The 8,170-nt window shown below is 34.6% G+C and overlaps 1 non-coding gene across 1 annotated transcript; it reads left to right on the top strand.

The window, feature by feature from the left end:
- Positions 1–6,940: 6,940 nt before the first annotated feature.
- Positions 6,941–7,045, top strand: LOC129499009 (U6 spliceosomal RNA). The gene has a single exon (XR_008662276.1). It is a non-coding gene; the product is annotated as a U6 spliceosomal RNA (small nuclear RNA).
- Positions 7,046–8,170: the final 1,125 nt, after the last annotated feature.

The raw sequence follows: 8,170 nt of genomic DNA, 5'->3' as shown, positions 1-8,170 counted from the left end.
ATATGGAACCTTAAAGATGATTCTATAGGGGAATTTTATTTCATTTTCTATATGCTTGTATTACTGTTACTTCCTCAAGTTTTCTTTTTTTTTTTTTTCAGTTTGTCAGTGAGAATTATTTTTACAACAAGTTTCTATCCATTATCTCCTTGATGATTTATCTTCAGACTCCTTGGAGGCTCTGCTCTCTTTGACTTTTTTTTCCCCTGAAGTTCTGGAAAAAAAGGAACTGAAACTTTCATATATTTCCTATTTTTATGACCCCTTTCCCAAGGAAAGACTTTTTTTCTTAATAGAGGATCCATTTGCTTCGGATCAGATTTTAATTTTTCCCTAATCATTTTACTTTGATGTTAGGAAGTACTGATGAAATAAGCCAATTGATTCTATTTCAGAGTTGTCTCCACTTAAAAGTACATGGCATGAGTGTGCATGGGGGAGGTAGTTCCCCAGGAGAAATTGCCAATTTGTTTCTTAAGAAAGAGAATAAATAAAAATTGAGAAATACTATCAATCATAAATCACTAGTTTTTCCCTTTGGCAATATCATTTGTTAATATAACATTACATTTCATTAAAAAAAAACAGGAATGTGGATGAGAAATAAGATAGATGATAGATAGATAGATAGATAGATAGATAGATAGATAGATAGATAATAGGTAGATAGATGATAAATAGATAGATGATAATAGTTGATAGACACTTAGAGGTGTACCACAGAAATGTGTATAAATAAAATCTAATGATGTAATCATTGTTTCCTTATATGTGTAAGAAATCAAAGTGGAGAGAATTAATGTAAAAATTCCAAATTTGAATTTTTATTCTTAAAATATTAGTTATGTTCAGTTTTGTTGAAATATGTTTCAGAGAATCACATATTGGCTTGTATATGTAATTTCAATTAGAAATCAGATTGTATATTATAAATATAAATATATTAGATATTGTTTACATTGTCTTTAAGAATCAGCAGCAGCACTAAGAACACCAATAATTTGTGGATGTAATCCTCACATTACTTATTGCCATTGTTACATTTATAATGAATAACTCATAAAATCTTCTCAGAAGTCTCAAAACATATATCCAATAAGTTAATAGTTTATGATTCAGTGAGTTTTTTTAAAGATTTTATTTATTTATTCATGAGACACACAGAGAGAGAGAGAGAGAGAGGCAAAGTCACAGGCAGAGGGAGAAGCAGGCTCCTCACAGGGAGCCAGATGAGGGACTTGATCCCAGGACCCTGGGATCACGACCTGAGCTGAAGGCAGATGTTCAACCATTGAACCACCCAGGTGCCCCTGATCAGTATTCCTTCAAGCACATAATAATCTTTATTGATCTTGTTTGGATTTTTAAATTATTTTTGATATATTATTTTACAGGATCTCTCATCTTAGTTAAAGACTCTTTTTGAAACTAATGTTACAAACCCATATATGTCTTCTGACTGCACATGACTACAATGGTAACATCTTCATTCTAATAACATTAATGCATTGCCAAAAGATGAATAATTCTTTTCCTATGACACTAGCAAAAGTGAAGCAATTTCTGCATGTGCTCTTCCAATTACTATACATGCATATTCAGCCATTTGCCTAATCAAATATTATTTATTGCCTACCATATGCCAAGCTCTATTTTATCACTGGAGATATGGTAATGTAGAAAGCAGATAATGTCCTTGCCATTTTAGATCTTATCTTCTAGTAGAAGGATACAACAAAATATGTAAATAAAATCAAATACCTTAACACACTAACTTCAGAGTAAATAAGTGCTATGAAGGAATTTAATAATGTAACAGAGTGACTTGGTGGGTGAAATTCTATGGAATGTGGCCAGAGAAGGCCTCTCCAAATATATTATATGTAAGCCCAAAAATACAAGGTCATAAGAAAGCTCAAACTTAGTGGTTAACTAATTGAAATCATGCAGCTCATAAAAAGTTGTTCATATTTTTCTCTACTTGCTACCTCTTTTTTTTTCCCAGAGAAGTAACAAACTAAATTTTTAAATAGTCATTCTTAAAACCATGTGAAGATCTGACTAATTGCAGAAGTACAGAAAGAACAGCAGAGAATCCAGTTAGGTGGCTATTGCAATAATCCATGTGACTAGGACCAATAAAGTGGCAGTGGAAATGGAAAAAAGATAGGTTTTATTTTTCGATAGAACTGAAAGGATTTGTGTTTGCATTGGATGTGACAGTGTAGTGAAAGAGAGGAACAAAGACCTCATAAGTTTTTGCTTCAGCATCTGTATCAATGGTAGAGTCATTTGTTGAGATAAAAAGAATTTGGGAGAAGCAAGTCTGAGGGAAGGCAATCAAGTTTTAGATACAATGCATGCTAATATATATATAAAAAAATACCATAGGAGATCTTAAGAAAGTAGTTAGAAAAGCTATTTTGTGACATACAGTGGAAGGCCTATATGCAGGGACATATTTTGAGGACACACAAATCTAGATGAATCTAAAAAATTTAGGGGAAGGCAGGGCTAAAAATATGTTTTGGGAAATCCCAACATTTAGATTTAGTTAGAAGATAGAGGGTCCAGGGGATCCCTGGGTGGCACAGCGGTTTAGTGCCTGCCTTTGGCCCAGGGCGCGATCCTGGAGACCCGGGATCGAATCCCACGTCGGGGTCCCGGTGCATGGAGCCTGCTTCTCCCTCTGCCTATGTCTCTGCCTCTCTCTCTCACTGTGTGCCTATCATAAATAAATAAAAATAAAAATAAATAAAGTTGTTAAAGAAGACAGAGGGTCCAGCAAAAAGGATGAAGTGAGTAAAAAATTAAAAAAGAAAAAAATACTCTCATGTCAACATATTATGTCAAAAAAGAAATGTATTTTTAGAAAGATAAAGTTCTAAAAAAAAAAAAAAGGAAAATGATGCTAAGAATAAGAACTATGCCAAGAGAAAAATACAGGATGGATGAAGTGAGTAAAAAATTAAAAAAAAGAAAAAAATACTCTCATGTCAGCATATTATGTCAAAAAAGAAATGTATTTTTAGAAAGATAAAGTTCTGAAAAAAGGAAAATGATGCTAAGAATAAGAACTATGCCAAGAGAAAAATACAGGATTTTACATTATGGAAGCTGTTGAATCTGATAAGGTCAGTGCCATTGAAGCGGTTGATGGGGAAGTATATTGAAGCCAGATTAATACCAAAGAAGAGTTGTGGGGGTTTCAAGAGTGAAGTTCTTAAGGAAGTAAGGGCAGATTTGATCCAAAGCATGAGTGTGGGTTTGGAGTTGTATGTTTGGCCCATTATAGAAGCAGAAAAGTTCATCCCCGGTGACATCAGAGAAAGATTATACAAGTAAGAAGGGAAGAAGTTTTATCAATTTGGCCTGATGTAACAGAGGGAGTGTCTGCATGATGGCTTCCATTTCATTAAAAGACTTAATATATTAAAGCTCGTAGAATAGTGTCTGGTCCCGAGTAAGTATGAGTGTTAGCTACTAATATTCCTCGATGAAGTATGAAGCAGAGTTATCAGCTGAACATAATGGGGTGGGCAGAAAAGTGTAAGAGAAAATGAGAAATAATCATTGTAAGGAAACAATACTTCTTACCTCTGGAGCCCCCGCCGCGCCCCCCTCCCCCATGTATAAAAGATCTTATTAGGTGACTTTGACCTTTCTTGGTATTTTACTCATTCTGCCCCAAATAAGTAGAAAACCATATTTTATTGATAGATCTTGAAATAATAACACTGAAAATGTATAGTGTGGTCTCATCGAAGTTTCCTCCTGGCAGTAACCTCTTTGAGGTGAACAAATGCCTTTGCTCCTCCTTGCCATGACATTAATGTATTTGGGCGAAATCTTCAAAGCTGAGATCTGACCTGGTCCATTGTTTCCCTACAGTGGAGTTTATTATGAGTAGATCTACTTACCTATAAACATAAGCCATGTCTTTCAATTTAGACTTCTTCGTTAATAAAAATGATAATGTATTTTCTATCTATGACCCCTTTGTCTTTTGGTCACTTGGTCTAGAACAAATGCAAGGAACAAAGGAGATATTTAACTGGTCTCATTAGAGACTACTGCTATCTTCCTAGAGATTACTGGTTGTGTAAAATTGGGCACATAATTAATATATCTTTAAATCAATTTCCACATCAATTAAATATGGATAATAAGAGAGCTGATCTCGTGGGGTAGTTTTGAACATTTACGATAATGATTAAAAGTATGCTTGCAGGTTAGTCATGCTTTACAATGTGAACTCTTTGTTTCAATATGTCTATATCAATAATAGTAGTTAACTGAGTGAAGCCAAAGATCAAGGGTAGACAAACAATAGCACAGGGAATGATTGGAAAAAGAAGAAGGGAGTATATTTAGAAAGAGGAAAAGAGTACCTATTTAGAAAATCTCCATTAGTATATGGGATTCTTAGGTCAACTGAAAGAAAATTCTTGAAATGGTATGTTGAAAATCAAAAGCTATTGTCTACTTCATTTCCCAAGCCATTTACTGGGAAGGTGACAAGTTAAATGGGGAAGGACTGTAAGTGGATGTTCAATCCAAGTTGACAACTTGATACCATGAAAACGACAAGATTGTCTGCTGGAATTCAAATTCGATTCTATTGTGTCATTTTTTTTTTAAGTTTAGCACTAAATATTCACCAATGTAAACATTCATCCAACAGTATTATTGATAGACATTATTGATTTGCTTGCTAAAGGATAAAGATTTAATTACGATAATGCTTTGGATGGCGAGAGGGTGATCACCAAACCTACATGAGGTGAAATTGTTTTGGTTTTGAGGTCTGTCTTCTCCTCCTACATCCCTTAAAAAAAAATTCAAAACAAAACAAAACAAAAAACAGAAGTTGAGATGAGAAGATAGTATTTCAGGCAAGGGGAAAATCATGTAAAGATATGGAGATAAGTGAAAAGTATTTAGGAAATAGAATCTAACATATGCAGCTGTGTCAACAGGTAAAAATAAGCAAACAAGCTGGGGATTTATTGTCCACAGAAAGTTTGAATCTTATTTTTAAGATGATGGAAACCAGCCGAAAGATGTTAAATAAGGGAGTAAGGGAGTGGTATGAAAGGATACGTTCTTTAGAAATATATAGATATATATATTTTAACAAAAAAATATATATAATGTCATAATATATATAATATATATAATATATAATATATATGATATATAATATATAGATAGATATATTTTAACAAAATATATATATATAATGTCATAATATATAATATAAATGTAATACATTATGTATAATATATTATATATAATATAAATGTATATATAATATATAATATAAATGTAATATAATGTCATAATATATATGTTATAACATATATAACATATATATTATGACAAAATATATACATAAGTATATTTTGTCAGAATAGAATGAAGGCCTGAAAAAGCTCATCATTTGTACCATAAACTCGCTGAGACCTGAATGGAGCCTGACCGTGGTAGGTCGTCTTATTCTGTGCTCCAGCCCTAGTCCTCCTGTGACTTTCAGTGACTCCCTGGAGGTAAGCTCTAGTTCCTTGGCCCGCTGACTGGCCTGGCCAGGTGATTTGCACCCAGGACCTGTGGTGAAGAACCAGAATGTCAGGTCCAGGGAAATGCTCTAAGAGTCCACAGTCATGTCTTCATTTCACTGACTCATTTCCTTCTGCAGTAAGAACAGCATGTCCCAGAGAAGGGCTGCTCCTTCAGCCCGGGGGGCAGTTGGTGAGCATGCATGTGCAGAGCTGTGGCGGGCTACCCATGATGGCTGCCCTCTACCATGAGAGGAAAGGGAATGTTTCCTGCTAAAGGCCACAGGGATTTTGAGTTTCTTGTTAGGTCCATAGTTTACTAAGATATACTTAGAACCAAATAGGTAAGAGTGAAGAAAGGGTAGACTCATGAGCAGGATGATGAAAGTAAGGAATGGCCAAGAAAAATCAAAGGTGATTTTTCTGTGTGGATAACTGATCACTATCAAAATGCAGGCATTGGGCTCCTTTTATCCTCAAAACCAATGCTGGAAAGTAACCCTTGTTTTCCCTTTGACAGATAAAGTAACATATACCCTCAAAGTCTGTCCCAGATCAGATCAGAGGTTAGTAGGGAAACCAGGATGGTAACTTCATGCTCCCTTATTAATGGAGAAGGAGGAACAAGTTTGTGGATCACAATGAGTGAAGAAGATAGGAATTCCTCAGTTTTGAGAGGCAGACCTCACCGTAAACATAACCAATTGATCCGTGTCTCTGATATTTTCAAAGACTTAATCAGATGACAGTCACTGCCAGAACCAGTATCTCTGTCGTTGTTTCTCCTACATATCTTGGATCTGATTTATTTGCGTAGCTTAATTCCCAAACACTTCCCATAAGGGGTGACAATACGGCTGCCTGTAATTTGGAGGCAGTGATCACAGAGGAAGAAAAGCCAAATTAAAAAAAAAAAAAAAAGCCTATCGAAAAGGATGTTATTGGGTCTCTTTGGGCCAGGTGTCTGTCTCCTGGACTAATTACCACGGTCTGAGCAATGACTGACTAGGTCTATGACTTGAGGTGTGCAAGATAATGAGACAGACGATCCCTCGAGAACTAGTTAAAGTTCTTAAAGGTTATTATGAAGAGTAAGCAGGGGCTAAGTGTAATAAAATATGAAAGATGCCACTGCATATGGTAGCTCCTTACAAATTTATTTTGAGCCTTACATGGTATATCCAGTGGCAGGGGAGATACATTGTTGGAACTCAGAAGAAAGCTCTGCAGTGAAGCTACCAAGCTTTAAATCACTGACAGATAGATGTCAATTCAGGTCTTAGGTTTCTGTTCTATTTCTATGATGTTTTCAGTGAATTTTACATTCGTTTATTTTTCTGACTTTTATCTAAGTATTCTTCATAATTTAAAAATTGATTTGAATATCTTCGGCAACACATATACTAGAATTGGAACGGTGTAGAGGAGATTAGCCTGGCCCCTGTGCAAGGATGACATGCACAAATTATTTTATTTTATTTTATTATTTATTTATTTTTTGCACAAATTAATTTAAATGATCATTTATTAACACATTATAAACTCATATACACACACACACAAAGCATGCTTGCCTTGATGGAAGCATATTATTTAAATGATCCCTTTTTAAAAATTTTTACCGCATTGCATTTCTTAAAGTATCAAGCCGTATCTTCACAGTGACACAGCAGGATCAGCCTCATCTGTGTAACCAGAGATGTGAAGAAAGAATGAAATAATTTCAAGCAATCACATTTAAACTGATTGTATCTAGATCTTTGCTCAACTGCTCTTTTAAGCGACTATAAAGAGAAAACTCAAGAACAACCACCTACCTATTATGGAATTGAGACATTTAATATTCATTATTTTTTTAAAAAAAAGGTATTAAAAACTCACGTTTTACACCCAAACAATTTGACAAGTATTCTTACACCAAGGTCTGGTACAGTAAATGGTTTTTGTCTTTGGAACCTAAACAAAAGAGTTCCTTGGTATAAGCATATGCTGTTTTAAAGGAAAGTGATAGGGAGGCCTGTGTGGTTCAGTGGGTTAAGCGTCTGCCTTCGGCCCAGGTCATGGTCCCAAGGTCCTGGGGTTGAGTCCCTGCTCAGTGGGGAGTCGGCTTCTCCCTCTCCCTTTGCTGCTCCCCCTGCTTGTGCTCTCTCTCTGTTAAATAAATAAATAAATAAATAAATAAATAAATAAATAAATAATAAAATCTTTAAAGGAAAATTCTATAGTCTTGAAACATTCAAACACAATTAGGATTAAGACAAACTAAGTCTATTAAAGCAGGTCGGTGAATGGCAAATAGAAAGAATAGGATAGTGTAAATGCACTAAACAAAATAAGTGTTCTAGAAAAGACTTCTTAAAAGACAAAATATAGTACCGGTCAAGTTAGCCACTACTCTAAACAGTCTGGATTAATGCTAATGAAAAATTCATTTTCCAAGTATCCTGTGAAAAATAAGAATATAAATATTAATTCCAAGTTGATGTAAGATTTCCTTTTATTTTTCCAAAAGCCCTTTCAACACAAAACTTCCTATTCAGTGTAGCAAAGCATAAATGTGCAACACTGTGGCTTCTCTACTGAGGATAAATGTTCCCTTTATCCCTGCACTT

Source organism: Nyctereutes procyonoides, unplaced genomic scaffold (genome assembly GCF_905146905.1).
Source record: "Nyctereutes procyonoides isolate TBG_1078 unplaced genomic scaffold, NYPRO_anot_genome, whole genome shotgun sequence".
Lineage (NCBI taxonomy): Eukaryota > Metazoa > Chordata > Mammalia > Carnivora > Canidae > Nyctereutes > Nyctereutes procyonoides.
This window is presented reverse-complemented; position numbering and strand designations above follow the sequence as displayed.